The sequence below is a fragment of the Leopardus geoffroyi genome, chromosome C3 (genome assembly GCF_018350155.1).
Source record: "Leopardus geoffroyi isolate Oge1 chromosome C3, O.geoffroyi_Oge1_pat1.0, whole genome shotgun sequence".
NCBI classification, from domain to species: Eukaryota; Metazoa; Chordata; class Mammalia; order Carnivora; family Felidae; genus Leopardus; species Leopardus geoffroyi.
Genome location: NC_059338.1, coordinates 57,063,583 through 57,083,916, shown reverse-complemented (window position 1 = coordinate 57,083,916; position 20,334 = coordinate 57,063,583). Strand labels below are relative to the sequence as shown.

Sequence of the window (20,334 nt, the reverse complement as noted above, 5' to 3'; positions counted from 1 at the left end):
CTTGAGCCTTTGTATTACTGAGGTAAACACAATTAAGCAGTCTTCTGATGAGCTTTACCAATATATATCAAGTTCAGCTGTCATTTCCCATTTAGTTTTTATTCTTAATCTTTTACATGCATAAGTATCAATTTTCCTTTTATTATGATAAAACTAAATGGCTAATGACTCTTAAAGAATATTTTAGTGGAATCGAACCAAGTAGTATTTTCTCCAAAATCAAGGGCAAATGATACGAGTAGTGGGAGGTTGTACTTAAAGTACTCATCTGGAATTTATTTTGAAAAAGTTTTTTAAAAGACATCTGTCAGTTCTAAGGGGATATATACCACCTTGGGGACAGATCCTTTCAATTTAGTTACAATACTATGACGCTTCAGATAAAAACTAATTTGTAGTAATGATGGGAGAAGCATGTGTAAAACAGTCACTGATTTGTTCCAAATGGTAAAGAAATTCCATTTTACTGATGCTCTTCTAATTTCATTTAATTCACACTTCTCTTATTATGCATCTTAATCTGTTGTTTAACCCATCTCCAGGACCTATTTTAATGATTGCATTTTTTATGTTGAGACGTTATAGTTGGCACTTTTTCATATTATGACATTGCACTAATTTTCTAAATTCCTTTGTCTTTTTAAAAATGTTATGGTCTAATTGAGAGTCTTCTATTAATTCTAGTTCCTGGGCATCCTAACTCTCTGTTATGCCTGACAATTCCCCTTTGTGACAATACTTTTCTTCATGAGCTTTGCAATTTTTTTATTGTGTTCAATTTCAAGTTGCCTTTATTTATTCATTTGCTTTTGCCTGTCTGTTAGTCCTTGAACTTGAAAATATTACTATAGAGAGGTTCTGTATTTGTTTATAATACATTGAGGCTCCAGGGGGTTCCACTGTCCTGAAAACATTTTTAATGAAAATTACTTGATTTGGGGTTCACTAAATTGGATGAATAGTATAAATTCTGAACCCACACACGCTCATGGAGAAAGCTTGTGATTTCTTTCTCCTGGGTAACTCTCCTCCTAGGGCCTTGGGGCAGAAGATAAGTTTTGGCCATTTCTCTAGGCTGGTGAATTACAATCATCTAGTCCTTTTTTCAAATGATGAGAAAAAGGCAGCCCATTGAAGTTCCGGGCCTTATACAGGAATTCAGTTTCATTTTCCTTTACTATATAACCTATACCGAGTTCATCATTATTCTCATGCGTGGTTATTTTGTGTGTGTGTCCTATCTTTGTGAATTTGGCTGTGAATTGTAAATTTTTGTTAACATTTAATCCGCCTTTTTAATATATCTATATGGGGACACCTTCTAAGTCAGCCGGGTCTACCATCTTGCTGGAAGTCCCTTCCACTTTACTCATTATCTGCTCTGCACACTCAAGAAAATAATTTATCAACCTTGTATTCCTGTGACTCAGAATTGGCCCGCTTGAAGAGAACAATGACTTGAAAGAAATAACTGCAGCTATGAGAAGATATTTTCTTTTTCCTTATTTGTAGCAATTAACAGGAAAAATACTCTCATAGGTGCCTCATGGCAGCTGTCAAATGTGATTATCAAGCTGAAGTGAGTATTTACTCAAACCTATAATGGTCTTGAACTTTTAATAATAATCTTTTAGGGAAAGTATGCCATTCTAGTCATCTTTAACTTGTTCTTCAATTAAGTGCAAGGACTTCTTGAAATTGTCAGTTCTATACTATCAAGCAGTACCTCATTTCATAACACCAAATGTTCAGGGAACCCACTGAGCTGCTTAAGTAACCCCTAGGTCAATAAACCGAGTCATTAGCACCTCCTTTGAATAATTGTTTGTCTGTTACTGGTTCAACATTTATATAATCTGTCATAATACCTTGGTTTTTTAAGGTACAAAAATTACTGCTGTAGGCTTAAAGTAGTGAATATAACATAAGTAGCAATGTTTTCGCAGCGATAGTTTAACCATATTGTCTGGTACTGAGTGAGTTAAAGCCTGAACACCACAGCTAATTACTATGTAATGCTAACCTTAGTTGCTGGTTCATTTTGAGATTCTTTAAAATATGAACTGTGTATTTTACCCCTATGCACTCTCTTAATGATTTGTTTTTTTAGACTGAAATCACTTCCAGCCATCAGTTATACTCTTGGTCTCTACATATGCACTTCTCCAAGCACAAATATTTCTTTTTCCTATTGGTCTGCCAGCCCTGTCAGAGCAAATTTCACTTTAAACTAAATGCTATGATACTTAAAACCTCTTGGATTACTCAGGCTGCTAGTGTGATCTATGACCTTCCAAGAATGACAGCTGAACTTTCCAATTTGCTTATACTGCTTGGGGAACTAGAAAGCACATGCCAAATAGGAAAATGTTTCTGATGTTGAACAGAGAGAAGTTCTTGTTGGAGGTGAGAGCAGGAGACTATTAAGTACTGAAAAATACTAATAAGAAATGAAAAGAAACTAAACATGCTGCAAAGTCTAAGACCTTGAGCATAATTCAAACGTTAATGCTAGTACTCAAAACTTTTCAGTCCAGTAAAAATATGAATAATGACCTTCGGTTACTGTAATTTAAGCACAATCCAGAATCTTAAAGTGATAATGCACTATCAAAACGAACAAGTTCAAGATACAGAATAGAATCTAAAATTATCATGAGTACTATGTAAAATGGGCTATATGAAGTCCCCATCTTTCTTTATGAAACAGACAGAAATCCGACATATGGACACAATCAGAGTAAACAGGGCTATCTAACATGCATGCTACAGATCACTCTCTCATAAATGAAAAATTAATGTTAAGCTTCTGTTAATACCTTGTCTCTCAAATCCTCAAATAAATAATACAGTTTGGGGATATTTTGATATACTTTAAACCTTTTCACTTTCTTTTACTACCTTACATAAGAGGTAGATAAGTGTTGTAAAAAAAACCAATCTCAAAAATCTTATCAAATATACGAAGCTTAATGTAAAGTTTCCAATATATGTCATATTCTACTTATTCGTTTGTCTCAATAATTTTTAGGCTAATAAAAATCAAATGGTGGTTGATAAGTAAAGACTTTTTTTTGTACCTAAAATCAAACCAAGTCACATTTTTCTAAAATTGAGGGCACGAGTATATATATAATAGAAACTATGTTTAGACAAATTCAAAGTGTGTATTTTTATTATTTTATTTTTTTAATGTTTATTTTTGAGAGAGAGAGAGCACAAGCAGGGAAGGGCAGAGAGAGAGGGAGACACAGAATCTGAAGCAGGCTCCAGGCTCTGAGCTGTCAGCCCAGAGCCCGACATGGGGCTCAAACTCACAAACCATGAAATCATGACCTGAGCCGAAGTCGGACGCTTCACTGACTGAGCCACCCAGGTGCCCAAAAGTGTGTATTTTTAAATAGCTAAGCATGGAAGTGTGAAAATTTGATCCAAAATAAGTTTATAATACTAAATATACAACAAAAGACATTGCCTTCCATTGTGATATTTTAAAACATCTATGTTGGACACTGTTACATAAATACTTTCAGCCACTAAGTCAGGAATCACTACAGGTCAGATAAATATTTCATAGCTATTTTAGTGTCCTCTAGAGCATTTAAAATCTCAGTATACTATACAATATACCAACATTGTATTTAGCACTGGAAAAACAGGTACTAAAGTAAATCTCTACTCTTAAGTTTTTATAAGCTCTCTTGTCCTTGAGAATATGTTCGTTATGTCGTGGGTCTGTAAAAAAACAAAAAACCCCAAATCATTTTCTGTTTATGTCTAAGGCTAACTGTCAGATGACTGTCAAGATACGGACTGATTTAAATCACTCTGTTCAACCAGACTGTAGAGTTCTGATGATACAGCCAGGTATTTCTGTACCATCTTCACAGAACGGGGCCAGCACAATTTGGGCACATGCTGCAATGATACCCAGCAAATTAATTCAGCGTAGACTGGAATGTATACGATGCTGACAATTACTTTTCTGACTTGTACCCTACTGCCATAGTTAAATTACAGTTATTTTCAAAGCAACATAAGAAAACATCATACTTTTTTTTAAATCACTGATGTACATGGGCATTTTTTCTCCCTTAATTTAAGAAATGGAAAGTATATTTATGAGCAAAACTAACTTAAGTATAAACTTATCAACAACTCCCGAATTTTATTAAAGTTAGTGGGGTGCAATGACCTCAAACCCAGAATATCTGGCTATGTTTTCTGCTTCTACTGATATACCTTGTTTCAGCCTATATTTGTAACTGTCATAATTTCTTCTTGTAAAGTAAGAATAATGGCTATCCCTTTTAACATCTGCCTTGAGATTATTATACGTCCAAGTCTCTTATAAGAACAGTTAAGAGATTATATATTTGGTGTTGTTATTGTTATGACATATGAAAATGATAGAGCCTTCCCTAAAAATACTTATGAAATTCTGGCTCCTGCCACATGATCTAGACAGTTAAAAGACACTCGATCATATTTGGCATGCTTCTTACACATGCTTTCCGTTTGCTTTTATAGGGCTGTTACATAATTCATAGAGATTTATGCCTATACGTAGGCAGCTAATTGTTATTGCACTAAAATAATGCCAAGGCCAATCATATCTTCCTTTTACCATAGTGAGACTCGACTGCTTGTATAAATAAGGTTATTCAAGCAAAACCCTTCAGATTCTATATCATGATTGATGCAAATGATACAACACATGTTGGGATGAAAATACCGCGAATGTCTCTCTGCATGCTTTTCTACCTTATTTTATATTCAGTGAGTTTATTTTGAAAGCAGTAAATCAAGGGTAAGGTTTTTAGTTATTCCACACAAATCATCACTTCCCAAACTGCATACATTTCTGTACTCAGGTTTACTGCTGTTAGAAAAGGGCACAGGTCACGGACGTGTCTAGGATAGGGTATTTTCATTCCGTGATGTTCATTATCTTGGGGTTGTGCCAGCCCGACAATCTGGGACTTATAAGCAAAGCTGGGCAACTATCAGGAGAAATCTTCAGGGACACGGTAATGCACTGACTGTACATTTTTGAGATTATAGGCAGTATAGAGTTTTAGGCAGTATTTCAAACTAGCATATAGGTATAGCTAGATTAGGTTTTTCAAGTATGCAGGACAAGGAAAGATTACAAACTGACTTATTTAAAATGACTATGGTGCCCACTTGCTGATGGCAAACAGTACCCCCCACCCCAAGACTTGAGGGGAAAAAGGCAAGATGCAACTGTAAGAAAGTTTAATAGTTTCTTTTTTCCCCTTAGTGTATACAGAGAACAAGTTGAATTACAATAGTCCAATATTTATAAAGTCCTTAAAACACACAACTTTTTGAGACTTTTAAGAATTCCTGCGGGGTTTTTTTTAACCACTTCAAAAAAGATCCTAGCATGAAGTTTGAACACCCATGTAAATACAGTTTTATGGGGTTTCTTGTATCAATTTGAAAAGATGTAAGTTTTAGGTTACAGTTGCAATTTAAAAATTTACTTGCCAAACTATGTTCATAGAAGCCTCCTCCCATCCTTTCACATTTGAGGGGCTCTAAATTAGCCACCTGATACTGTCCACACAAATCTGGATTCCTTTTTAAGATTGTATTGCCTTTTAATTTCTGACAGGCCAAGGTGCTTTGTTTTTAGCTGGAAGAACCTGAAATGGAAAGAATTTCTGAAAAAATGGGATGTATCAACTTTAGATAAACTTTAGATATTACTTGAAACAGAATGCAGATATATGTTCACAAAAGAGAAGATATTCAGGAAATCATTAATTATGCTCCTGTTTATAAGTTTATTCAAAGGACTAATTATTTTATAATATTTAACTCAATCAAAGGGAGTAAGAAATAATTTGTTGATCGTACCTCTCCAGTCTGAAATGAGACTGTAGAAAGGTATAACTTTTACATGAAAACCAACATAGACATACACAGATTTTAAATTCACTAAGAATTAACAGTTAAATAGATGTATACATTTTAGAAAATTACCAATCATTTTTTCTCAAATATAAAAACAAAGTAACATTTGAAAATTGATTTTATTACAGGGGTGCCTGGGTGGCTTAGTTGGTTAAGTGTTCGACTTCAGCTTAGGTCATGATCTCACGGTATGTGTGTTGGAGCTCCACATTGGGCTCTGTGCTGACAGCTCGGAGCCTGGAGCCTGCTTGGGATTCTGTGTCTCCTTCTCTTTCTGCTCCTCCCCTCCTTGTGCTCTGTCTGTCTCTCTCTCAAAAATAAACATTAAAAAATTTTTTTAAAAAGAAAATTGATTTTATTACAGACCGTCCCATTTGTCTCTCTGAAGTAGGTCTGAGTTCTATTTATTTGCTAGAGGCACTAAGCAGTTATAAAATTACTAAGTGGTCTGGGCTACTACTTAAAGACTGCATGTTGGCCTAAAATCCTTACACGATTATAATCTACAGGATAATAGTACATAATCAATCCCCTTAATTCCAGACATCTCTTCCATTTCCAAACAACTACCAATGGAGGTTTATTGTCTTTTTTTCTTTAATGAGAAAACCTGAAACAAATCATGTGTAATCTGAAACTCTTTCAATTAAAAGCTTTGAGAATTCATCAATAGCTATGATATCAGTGTAAATCAAAGACTAAAATGTAGGGTCACGTATTCCCTTGGGAACAGCTATCTGCCTACCTACCTGCCCACCTACCTACTATGTAAGAGGAAAGGTTTCTATTCAGTAAGAGTAGAGATAGGTGGCATCAGAAATCAACATTCACATCAAACTCTGATACAATGCCTTTCCTCAAATCACACAATTATTCAAAGTATGTTTTGTAGGACACTGATGTGTTTGTAAAGAGGCATTGTCTCTATTACAAAGCCACAACAAGCTGCTGTCTGGACTAATCTTTCCAAAGTGCTTATTGTTCTAATGAAGTAACTAAATTCTAGGGAGTTACCAGACCATCAAAGTATAATGTTTTATTAAACAGTCTATATAATTCAGGGGCTATATTTCAATAATAATGTGATTCTTTGTCAAGTATTGCAATGCTTAGCTTAAAATGCAAAAAATCTGAATCTGTCACTCTATTTACTTTGTTATCTAAGAAAATTCTTCACAGTATCTTTAACATTTTTAAAAATTTTACTTTTCTCCAGCTTTGAGATATAATTGACATAAAACACCATCAGATTATGGGATTTTTTTTCCTTAAAAAATTTCTAAAGGCATACTTTTGTAATGGAAGTTAAGAAACTGTAATATTCTAAATAGCATACTCTTAAAAAACTGTTTATTAAGGTAGAGTGGCATTCTTTTCTAAAGATTGTGTCCTCTAAAGATTAAGGACAATTCAGAAATGTATAATACATATATGTACAGAAATGTACATATACAGGAATGGGGCACCCCTGGCTGGCTCGGTCTGTTAAGTGGCTGACTCTTGACTCTGGCTCGGGTCAGGATCTCACATTTCGGGTCGTAGGATGGAGGCCGGTGTCAGGCTCTGTGCTGACTGCATGGAGCCTGCTTAGGATTCTCTCCCCCTCTCTCTACCATTCCCCCCTGCCTCTCTCTCTCATGTTTTTTTTTAAATGGGCAGGAACATGTATTAGACCAACCATGTCCAAATACTGACAGCGTACTTAGTATTAATTCCTTAATTCCTTTTCTAAGCCTGCTATTACCCTTAAAAGTTTTCAAAAAAAAAAAAGAAAGTTGATATAAAGAATAATAAATAGGATAATGTAAGTTATCTCAAAAAATTATATTTTAACCCTGAACTATAAGCTTCTCAAAGGGAAGTGATTTTGATCTCTTTATCCGTAGAAACTAGCCAGTGCTCGTCAATCAAAAAGGTTACTGAGTATAGGAAAATTTAAGTATTAAAACATTTAATGCACATCCTTACCTTGATTGTATCTTTATTTTATACTCTATAAAGTTGATTTCATTTATCATTACTCTATAAAGCTAATTTCATTAAATGTCTTTAATTCAAGTAAAAGTTAAAGGTATCTTTTGGAAATAACAAAATAACCTCCAACATGTTATACTTCTGATTTACTGCCTGCTAACAGGTCATTTTTATTAAGACCCAGTAATAGGAATGAAACAAGATCAAAGAAAACCTTTATTCATTTTAAGTATAACATAAAATTTGTTTCTAACAGGACATAAGCTATTTGGTAATGAAAACTAATGCAAAACTTGTAACACTGGGACGTTAAAGTTTCTTTTGGCATTAACACTTTTTTATGGTACAGAATGCTTACAGTCAGTAGAGATGAGTACTTCTTAGTAGATTCAAACAGATATGTAGTATAATACATGTGAACTGAGAATTTCTTAATTCAGTCTTAACTACAAAGGCAAGTATCTTTATCTATAAAATACTGCAATTCAGAAGACAGTTTTTTATCCTATATAGAATTTTCCCATATAGCATGGGTTCCTATCCCAAATTTTATAATACAAGCACATAATATATTTTGATTGCGTATTTAATACGTTGCACATTTGAAAGAATACTGAAAAAGTAAAGATTAAATATAAAACTAAGACACTGTAACAAAACAACACTGAAAGTAAAATACAGCACGGGAAATGGAGCAAGACATATATGTGTTTAAGCTAATGGCTCTGACCCTTATAACTCATTTATTAAACAAATATGTACTGAGAAGCTAGTGAATGCCAGGCACTGTAGATGCTACTTTGAATAAGAAAGTCTAAGTTCTTGGTCTTCTGGAGACGACATTCTTGTGGAAGGAGGGAGATGAACAAGGGAACAGCAAATAGATGATTAGGGTGCTAAAACCGACAGTAAGGACAGGATCGGGGAGAAGGTGCTACTTTTGACAGTTTTGTCGGAAAAAGACTCTCTGAGGAAGGAATATATGAGGAAAAGGGAGGAATCAGGAAAGACTCCCAAGTCTATGCCTTGACCTACTGAATGATGGTGACACTCACTGAGATGAAGATTAGGGGAGGGACCTATTTGCATGGAGGAAATCAAAACTTATGTTTGATCATCTTAGTAAACATTCAATTGGGTATGTTAAACAGTGACAGGAATGGTGGGTGCTCAGAGGAAAGGTCTCAGATAAATATTTAGGCTAAGATCGTATTTAAGGCCATGGAATCTGGATGAAATCCTTTAGGTAGTGGATGTAGGTAGACGAGAGGGCCCTCCAAAAGGGTGTTGTTAGAGAACAGGGCCGAAGCCCTGAAGTAACCAGTGTTTAAAGGGAAAGGGAGGAGGAATATACAGCACAGAACACTGGGAAGGAATGGAGAAGTGTTTAGAGGAAAATCAGAAAAATGGGGTATTTTGAGATGAAAGAAGGGAGATTCAAAAAGCAGGGCCCGGACATCTGTGCCGAATGCTGCTGGGTTAAAGATGAGAAAGGTCCACTGGATTTGGCAACATGAAGATTACCGATGATTCTGACTAGACTGGAGAAACTGAAGAGTACATGGGAGTCTTTTGAGGAGTATTCTATGAAGAGAAGTGAGACATGAGCAGTAGTTGAAGTGTGCTGTGGGGCCCAAGAGAATTTAACGAGGGGGATTCCAGATTATGTTGGTAAGCTGACAGGAATGATCCAGAAGAAGGGAAAATAATGATGAAAAGTCATGAAAAATGATGAAAATAATGAGAAGTCCTTGAGAAGGCAAGAAGGGATGGAATTTGGAGCAAAATGAACTGACTGGACTTTGAAAAAAAAGGACATTTCCTTCATTCTAAGCAGAAGGGAAGAGAGAAAGATGGGTAAAAGTAAGAGAAGAGATTAGGTGGTGGAATGATTACCTGTGGGCAAGTCACTTAACCTGATAAGCTTTGGTTTCCTTAACAGTAATGTCTGCTTCCCTGAGCTGTTAAGATGAAATTAGATAAGGAATGTAATAAACAGCAACTGGCATATTGCCTGGCACTCAGCAAATATATTTCAATACATATCATAATTATTAATCAACATATCTGACTGCAGACAGATGCAAAATCATTTTAGAGAATAACTTTCCAAACAATACAATTAGAATAAAGATGAAGTCTATATGGTATTGAAGCCTGCATTGTTTCTATTCCTTTCCAGTAATTTCATTTAAAACTGGACTTGACTATTCATGTTCCAGAAGCAAACTTTTGTGGGCAGCTTCACTTTAAGATTTTTATTTTATTAAAAATTTTTTTTGTTAAGTTTATTTATTTATTTTGAGAGAGAAAGCATCAGTGGGGGAGGAACAGAGAGATAGGGAAGGAGAGAAAGAGAGAATCCCAAGCAGGTTCTACACTGTCAACACAGAGCTCAATGCAGGGCTCAAACCGAGGAATCAATCATGAGATCATGACCTGAGCCTAAATCAAGAGTCGGATGTTTTAATGGATTCAGCCATGCAGGCGTCCCTAGGTTTTAATTTTTTTTAAAGAACAACAAAAACTGAAAAAAAAAATGTTTATTTTGTGCAGAAATTTTGTGTGGACTTTCAAATCCAGAATTTTGGGGGGCTTACGGACTAATGGTCTGATACAGATTTAAAGTTGTAGAAAAACAAAGAAACAAACTATAGAACAGTTTTCCCCACAGATAGAGTCTAAAATTTTGTTTTAGCCTCATTTTTTTCACATGCAAACTATGATGTTACAGTGAAAGTACACCTAGATAGGCTTATTTGAAAACATAATAATTCTAAGAGAACTAAAATTTTAAAGTTCAACATTTCTACCTTATATTTAGCACCTGCTGAAAAAGGCCTTGGGCAGTAAGGCACCTGTCTTAAAATTTTCAAACCACTCCTTTCCAACCCCTTTTTAAAAAAAATTTTTTTTTTTTTAATGTTTACTCATTTTTGAGAGAGACAGAGACAGAATGCAAGTGGGTTGGGGCAGAGAGAAAGGGAGGCACAGACCCTGAAGCAGGCTCCAGGCTCTGAGCTGTCAGCACAGAGCCTGACGCGGGGCTCGGGCTCAGGAGCTGTGAGATCATGACCTGAGCCAAAGTTGGATGCTCACCCGACTGAGCCACCCAGGCGCCTCTCCAACCCTCCTTTCTTACTGTGGTATCTAACAACTGGTACTGTCCCAAAAGTGGGTCCTCTCTCGGTTTTATCGGGAGATGTGACTTTACTGCCTCCAATTTAGAAATATTCTGAGTTTCAATACATTTTTAGTCATTGTTTTTATGAGAGTTATGTAAATCAATGAATGGATGTTACACACTATTGATTTATCCCAACATTTTGATTTTTATGAGACTATAAATACCTTGTCCTGTGAAAGCAGAAGTCCTGTGACTTCAATGATGAGGAACTAAAACCAGCTTTCTTTTATATTTCATTTTATAATATATATATGATCTATATAAATACATAATATTAATAAAGTACATATATCAATGGCTATCATCTAAAATGGCCTCTAAGTGTGAATTTCTTGAGCTATAAGTTCCAGTTGCCAACTACAAAACAAGACCGAAGATTAAAGGTGTGAGTGAAATAAATTTAACATAGATTAACTGAATCAAATAATGCCTCAACTGAGAGATTTCACTGTAGCCAACAATGAAAAATAAAAAATGTAAGATTTTCTTGTACTTCAGTATGAAGATATATGTATTTAATAATGTACAAAATTCAGCTTGCTTTATGTGATTTTTAATTTCCATTGGTTTATTCAACAGATATTTATATATCACCAGTATGTGTAAGGACCCATTTGATGAGATGGTTCAGTAGATGCTGGTAACAATGTTATTTTTACTTTAAGGACAGCTCTTATAATGTAGGGATCAAAGTTTTTGAAATACTTTAAATTCCATTAAATACTATAGACTCAAAAGAAATGTATGCAATCAAAAGTGAAAAACAATGTTCTAACCTATTAAATAAACTCATGAGGTACAAATTTATGTTGAAACGGAATATACAACATAATCAAAGTAATAATAAACCAGCTTGTTATTTGAGGAGAAAAAGAGGCTTGGTCTTTCGAAAGCATTAAAGTAGACCCAATTTGAATCTCAACGGTGGTACAGATCCACGTGCACTCACCGCTTCACCCCTCCTCCCCAACACACACACACCTTTCTTTTCTCAGTTTATTAAACATTCTAAATCTTCCTCCCAGGTTTGGCTTTGGAACCACTTACTTGATAAAGTAGGTCACTTAAAAAGGAAGAAAGCCCAATAAAATGAATTACAAAGACAACAAGATTAAATTGATTGCACTGTTTTCATACATTGTAGCTAAAATTTTGCAAATATGCAGTTGGCTGTGGTTTGGCATTTAACAGCATGTGATCAGTAAGAAGGAGGAAATTTTATTCTCATTAACTGTTGCAGATTTACTGCAGTGAAAAAGGGCTATGTAACCCGAGATGTGACAGTACAGAAAGATCAAAGCCATGGACTGGAAACTAAATAAACCCTCTGGCTACTTCCTGCAAGGAAAATTCACTTTGGCAATGTAAAACAGAGCCCAGTTAAAAACTACTCTCAGTTTTATGAGCTGTCATAGCAGCTCAAGTGGTTTGGACCGGCTGAGTTTAGAACATTATATTTCCTTGTTTTTGTCTTAGATACTTCTGTAAGCAGTTTTATAGACCTTTTTTTTTTTTTTTTTAAACACAATAACCAAAAAAAAAAGGCAACTCTTTTCTTTTGGTTGAAATTGAGAAGGTAACCCACTCAACTTATTAAAGCAGGCAGGTCTTCATTTGCACATTCTTTTCTCATTTACTACAGTTTAATATTTTGCTCTTAGATTTATTTGGCAATTATAAATATAGTTTAATAATTCATCTGCAATCTATACAATTCCTATTCAAAATAAGTGCAAATCAGTTTACAGAACCCATATGGCTCATATCTGAGGGGTGAGCTATTTGTAACAGCACATCTGGAAGGACTATGGGCAATATGGAAAATATGGGAATTAATTAATATTATGTTTAAAAACCTATAGGCTCTAGATTTCATGTTTTTTAAAACAAAAATATTTGGTTTAACATTTCTAACCTAAGGAATTTTTTTAACAATTGTTCATAAATACTTAAATCACATGGTTAAGTCAATCAAAACACAGATGGGTTACAATAAATCAACTTTAAATTAGAGAGTATCTCTGAGTTGAGGAGTAAACTCAATATCACCAAATCCAGATTTACAGGAAATAAAAGACATGATGTGTTTTCCTCTCTTATTTTTTTGGAGGGAGTGGTTGTGTTTATCAAACAAATTGCTTACGGTTTTGTTATTCTCATTAGAATGTCAATAAGCAAGGCTTTATAATGGCAATTTACATCCTATTCCCTTAAAAAAAAAAACACTTTTTTTTTTTTTTTTAAATAAGTGCATTGTTCACAGGTCAAACATGTCACAAAAGCAGTCATCTTTGCTTATGGACTTCCTATTTTCTTTACATTTAAATTTACAACTAATTTTTATATATTTGTATAGTCAAAGAAATACAATTAATACATATGAAAATGTATAAACTTTAGCACTAGATAATCCTTCTTAAAAGGTGGTGATATAATTAACTTCCTGGCCACGACTGGATTAACTTCCATGTCATGTCTTCTAGTACAAAGCTACACCATAATTGATGTGTTAACATTTTTATAGGATCCAGTCGTAGTCCGATTACTTTTTTTATTTATAGACTCAGTTATGCTGCATTTCTTCTAAATAAAAGTCCTAATAAAGTGACAGTAAATTTCGTTTTCATTTGGAGCATCTTTGGGCCTTATATACAGCTAACGCGTATTGCTCAGATCACCAGACTGAAAATTACCACAAACTTAACGAGAGCAGTTTTGTTGCCAACTTCTTCTCTTGCTTCTAAATTTCCAAAGGAAGGTAAATCACTTAAAATATTTTTACAAGTCAGGAGTATAATTTCTCTAGGATAAAACATCTTCCCAAGTTTCCGGGATTCTAAGCCTTGAATTTTGGCTTGTATTTCTATATTTCAGTAAAGTTTACAATTTGCTAATGCTGATGTGTGATAATCTAATAAAAATCTGGCCTTAAAAGTTATAGGCCCAATTTACTAATAAAACCTAATTCAATTCTCCTTGGGAAATGCAAATCATTAGTGTCCCAGCAGCAGAATAAGCCTTTGTTTAAGGCTAGGAAGACTGTTGTCTCTATAAAATGTCTAAACAAATAAGACAATTAAGACTAACATATGAGGATTCATATATAGGTACAAAACAACAGCATCATGTATATAAACATGTACATTAATTAGCTAAATAAATGATTTGCACGAGATATTAACCCTTAGAGACAGATTATTTTGCTCATTTCATCCTCATTTTTTATATGATTGGATTCTGTGGAGAACTTTTATTTTGTTTTGTTTTTATTTTTCTTTATTCTGTGGAGAACTTAATGAACTAAGAAGTACTTAAGAGAATTTAACAGTAGTTAAATTACTTATTAGTTCACTATTAATTACTTAAGTAATTAATTACTTAATGTGTTCATACGTTTTTAGCAACTTGCCTCCAAGCAATCTGAAGCATCAGTTTGCAACAAACTATGTGAAATATATGAAAGCAAAGTAGGTAAACAATGTTGTGCTGCACAGCAGAAACTAAATATCTTACTCTGAATTTTAATAACATTTACTCTAAGATACTATAAAGCACAGTTCACTGTTAGACTAATAAATCTGCCTGCCTTTTGGAGGCCATACTGGTATAATAGTAAAGGCTTCACTATTTTGGACTACTCCCTTAAAAATCTCTAAGCCTTCATTTCTACTTTTGTTAAAATAGAGACAGGATTACCCTTTCCCTTATCTACTTCACACACTATCGATGATCAAATGAAATACATGATGATATATACATAAGTGCAAGTTACTATTTTTTGTACGCTCTGATTTAGACCAAAAAAAAAAAGCCTTAAACATTTTTCCTTGAAACTTTTAGAAGGCTCCTAAGACATGTCACCTCCTGAAATAAAAAAAATATACTGGCAGAATGGCTATGTATTTAAAAAGAAAAGTGCAATTTAGTGTAATACAAATTATGTTACAGCCCGAGTCTCATAGTGTAAAAGTCACTTATTTGCATTGACTTAACGTTCCCATCAGAACTGTGTTACACAGCTATTGCATCTTGTGTTCTCCTGTTTTCACCATTCCACAAGCTTAAGAGTAAACTTTCATTACCTTAGATATAATTTTACCTGTCACATAGTGTTATTTCTTATAAATGGTTTAAGAAATTTTACCATACATTTCTGTTTGGTTAATATTGGTGAAAGGAGGAAGAACTTAAAATGACTAGGTATAGCACTGATTACTAATCTTGAAATACATGCTTACATATATTAAAAACAATGCTATTTGGGTAACTTAATACAATTATAATAAAAATGTGCACAGATCTAGATATTTTTAGACCAAATAATACACCCTGAAACAGAGCAACTTTCAAAACTAAATAGAATATTGTCTGTTACCCAACCCCACTGGCTTCTATAAAGAAGTTTTCCTCTAACTGTTTTAATTATGATTTAACATAATTGCATTTAAACTGAGAAGCAACTCTTGCAAATATCTCAAACTAGATACAGCTAAGAACAAATACTAGGGACCTATACAAATGTGTATGCCAAGAACAGAGTCGATAAAAGGTATAATAGTGCCTTGTATATACAAAGCATTTAGTAAGTTTTTGTTTTTTAATGTTATACATTCTTTAATAATAGGCTTGTCTTAAAATGAAAATATGTTTACATATTAAGATTAAATCAGTGAGTCTATTGTCATGTTTTATACATGCAACTGAATATAAATAGAACGACCAAATACTCCAAAAATACCGTCAACTTTCACTACTAGAAATCATAGATGTGGCAGTAGTATACTCACTTTTATGCTACCAAAACATTATAGGTAAATAACATTTTTTTAAACAGAATTTTCTATAAGGAAAAACCAAATGAAAAGCTCTCTGTGGTCAATTCTTTAAAAAGTGGAGAATTTAATGTAAAGTGATTATCTATTGCTAAATGGATCTGCTTTTACCTATTTTGACCTTTATATTTATGCTTTTAAAAAAATTTTTAATGTTTGTTTGTTTTTGAGAGAGAGAGAAACAGCACGAACAGGAGAGGGGCAGAGAGAGAGGGAGACAGAGAATCCGACTCAGGCTCCAGGCTCCAAGCCATCAGCACAGAGCCCGATGCGGGGCTCGAACCCACAATCTATGAGACCATGACCTGAGCGAAAGTCGGACGCTTAACCGACAGCCACCCAGGCGCCCCCTTCATATTTATGCTCTTAAATCAGAACCCTGGAGTAATATAATCTAATATATGGATAATATCATGTGACACAAAAGCAGCTGCTAAAAATAACATGCACTCCACAATTAGATAGGTGTACACTACACTCACTAAACTCAGTGTATTTATTTTCTTTGACACACACTCACTTTAAAAGGATTTTTTTTTAATGTTTATTTACTTTTGAGAGAGAGAGAGAGAGAAAGAGAGGGGGACACAGAATCTGAAGCAGGCTCCAGGCTCTGAGCTGACAACACAGAGCCTGACACAGGGCTCGAACCCACAAACCACGAGATTGATCCTGACCTGAGACAAAGTCAGATGCTTAACTGACAGCCCCCCAGGCACCCCAATCACTTATTTTTTTTAACAGTTCATTTATCTAGTGTTTATTTTTTATTGATTCATTAAGGATAAATTGTTAGAAATGAAATCACAGAGCTAAAGGAAGTGAACAATGTAAGGATCTTGTTCTTGATTACCAAATGCATTCCACAAAGGTTTTATCCATTTAAATTCCCACAGAGGTGTATCAGAGTACTTCTTTGCTTCTATGTGTGGGAATTAGTATTAAAAAAATTTTGGCAATTGATTGGTGAAAATGGAATTTGGTTGCTTTATTTTGTAACCACCATATCTGGAAAAAATTACTAAAGTCAGGAGTTTTTTTAAAGGCTTCTCATAAATGTTCTCCTCTGGGCAAAATTGATAGGAAAAGAAATCTATAAATAATAATCTATAATAATTTTTTTAAAGTTCGTTTTTAATGCTTATTTATTTTTGAGAGAGAGACAGAGAGACAGAGAGAGAGAAACACACACACACACACACACACACACACACAGAATCCGAAGCAGACTCCAGGCTCTGAGCTGTCAGCACAGAGCCCGATGCGGGGCTAGAACTCACGAACTGTGAGATCACGACCTGAGTGGAAGTTGGAAACTCAACCAACTGAGCCACCCAGGTGCCCCAAGCTATAATAATTTTTGATAAAAATTTAATAACACACTAAATAAAGCAGTATTTTAGTTAATGATTATCTTTAAAAGATTTCATAAGTATATACCAATTCATTTAGTTCCTAAAACACTGCTAACAAATGGATGGTCTCAATGTCTATCAAAGGAACTACTTCTAGGAGGTTCTTTTCATTTTCTTTTGATCCTTCCATATACTTTCTATATTACTTACTCAATAATGAAGATCACTAAAACTTTATTAGAATGGAAGAGTTTGGGTTATCATTCAAAATTGATATCAATTTTTATAGGCATATTTATATTCCTCTCAATAGAAAAGAACTTCCTGACTAGCCAAGTGAAGGGTTGTAGCAAAGACAATAATTTGATTTCTCCTTTGAATAACTGCTTTGAAATAATCTCATGATATTCAGTTCTAAGCGTAATATGTAGTTCTGTGAACACCACACAATGCCTTTTAGATTGAGAACATGTCATTTTGAGGTTACTCTTTTCAAATGAAAAAACTGGCTGAATGGCTGAGCATACTGGCCTTAGAACTAAAGAAATTAGCCTAATTTTCACATGTAGAGTCCTTGTCTCAGGAAAAAGTTATACATTTAAAACCGTGGATAAAAGATCTTTTTTTATATATTGAGAAAATAATTTGTCAGTTCTATTCAGGAGGATTTTAAAGTGCAACTGCCATTCCAACTGTGATTTAATGTTTGAAAAAAATAAATTAGAACAGAATAAAAAAATGTGTATGTATAATATATAATACATATAATGAACAGAAAGTTAATGTCAAAGTATGCTAAGAAGGGGAGAAAAAGAGGCAGGCTACATAAAATATGTACAGAAAATGAAAGTGTGAGAATCAGATGCTCAGATAATGGCTTTGACTCCAGTGAAATGGTCAGTCAATGACATCAGTGTGCCAACCACAAAGAAGAACTCCAGGCCTGAAAAATATTTTTCAAAGCCCCAAGGAAACCTAAGCAGTCTCTGCAATTTTTTTTCCAGTTTATGAAAATTGGATTCCTATAAAAGAAAAATGGACCATTTTTACTGCAACAAAACCTGATTTGTAAAAGCTGGAAGCAGTTTAAAAATACTCAACATGAGGTTCTTGTTAGTCTTGAAAAGTAAGAGTTATAATAAAAAAAAAAACGGTCCAAAAATATGGTACGGATATATTGTATAGAAGGGGGAAAAAAGCTAGTCCTACTCCTATTATTTTTAATTAGCTTCAATAGCAAGTTCCACTTTACTTTCTAACACCAGTTCAGATGTGTTTGGGGGGAAGATTTACATCTAACCCTCTGGGATTGGCAACTCTATAGCTAACCTGAGAGCCCTAATGTATTTTGCATCACCTCCAAGTGTTGGGAAATTCTGGCGCCAAAAGGTTCAAACTGATAGTGACACATGTCTAAAACCCAGGATTTGCTGTCCAACTGCCAGTATCTATTTTATCAAACATTCAGTCTCCCCTGTAGAACAGGATAGATGAGTTTAACAATTTTCACTGTTTCCAATTAAACTGCCTTGCTATATTACAAAAATGTAGGCATTCAGGTTAAGAAGGACCTCCTGACTTGGATTTTAAGAAAAACACCGATTTAAATGGTTTAAACGATTTTCTAAATCTGGCTCAGTGTCCCCATTTTAACAGATTTGTCCTATTACTAAACTTTGTCACTTTAGGAATAAAGGGAAGAATTTTTCTTTGAACAATTAAAAAATAAAAACTTTGCATCATACAAATTAGAAACGTATTCTTTGTCTTTCAGGAACTTGGGATCATGTACTTTACCTGAACCCACTGAAACAAACATATAAAACCACAAAGACTGAGAAGCCACGAATACTGGTTGAAGAGCGTGCTTTTGCTTCATGTTCTCAAACCATTAAAAACAATAATAAAGATAAAAATTCACATTTTTTATATTAACTGTAAAAAAATTCTTCTTCCAGGGGTGCCTGGGTGGCTCAGTTGGGTAAACATCTGACTCTTGATTTCGGCTCAGGTCATGATCTCAGGTTTGTGAGTTCAAGCCCCACACAGGGCTCTGCACTGACAGCATGAAGCCTTCTTGGGATTCTCTCTCTCCCTCTCTCCCTGCCCTTCTTCTGCTTGCTCTCTCTCTCTCTCTCTCTCTCTCTCTCTCTCAAAATAAATAAATAAACTTAAAAAACAATTCTTCTTCCAGGTTACTTGACAGTGCTTATTTATCAAACACATGTGATAAAGAACAACAGGGAAAGAATTTGTAAGTCATCTGGACAACTTCCCTGATTTAAAGGGAACCTCCCCCGCCAATAGGTAACGTTTCCTCGCATTCAGAAATCAATCAAGACATTACACTTTCATAGTTAACCCAAATTCTTCATGTTGCCCATTAAGTCTGCATATTCTCAAGAATCTTTCCAATGGCGATGAAGAACAAGAGTCCAATAGCTTCTGTTAACATTTTTTTAAAAAAATTCCTATTTTGTTTAAAATATTCCTATTTTGTTAAAGTAAAAAATTTCAAAAGTAGTATTGTAAGTCAATGTTATTTGATCTAATAGGCTTTAAATTTACCTATTGGATATCAGAAGCTGAAAGTAGCCATTAGTTTAAAATTTCACATCTGGGACATTATGCAGCAAAATTATGCCAAAATATGTGAATAATTATGTAGCACTTTAAAATACTTAAATCTCTGCAGAATTAAAAAGTAAGCCAGAGTTAAGATGCATGGTTTGTCACTATCAAAGAAGAGCCTACGAATCCTATTAAGATAGAATCCTAACCAACCAAAAATGATTGAATAAAACAAAGTAAATGATTCCAGAGCAGGTCAATAAAATAAAAAGCAACTATGGGTATTTGGCTATATTGTATACTTTCTCTGTATCTCTGCTGATACAACTGAGTCCCTTTTTATTTGATCTATTACCTATTAAAAAACTGAGGAAATTCATTGTAAATTATTTCTTCTGGAAATAAAAAGAGAAAATGATACAGTTATATGATTTAAGGCCTAAAAAATTACAAAAGACAAGAGATGAAAGAC

The 20,334-nt window shown here is 34.2% G+C and overlaps 1 protein-coding gene and 1 long non-coding RNA gene across 3 annotated transcripts in view; one reads left to right on the top strand and one right to left on the bottom strand.

Annotated features, from left to right (window-relative positions):
• The window catches only part of KIFAP3 (kinesin associated protein 3), a 174,113-nt gene that overhangs the window by 7,929 nt on the left and 145,850 nt on the right, over positions 1 to 20,334 (bottom strand). The gene's annotated exons all lie outside the window — the stretch shown is intronic.
• On the top strand, positions 3,615 to 19,211 carry LOC123585141. The gene is made up of 2 exons (XR_006705937.1): positions 3,615 to 3,867; positions 19,066 to 19,211. It is a non-coding gene; the product is annotated as an uncharacterized LOC123585141 (long non-coding RNA).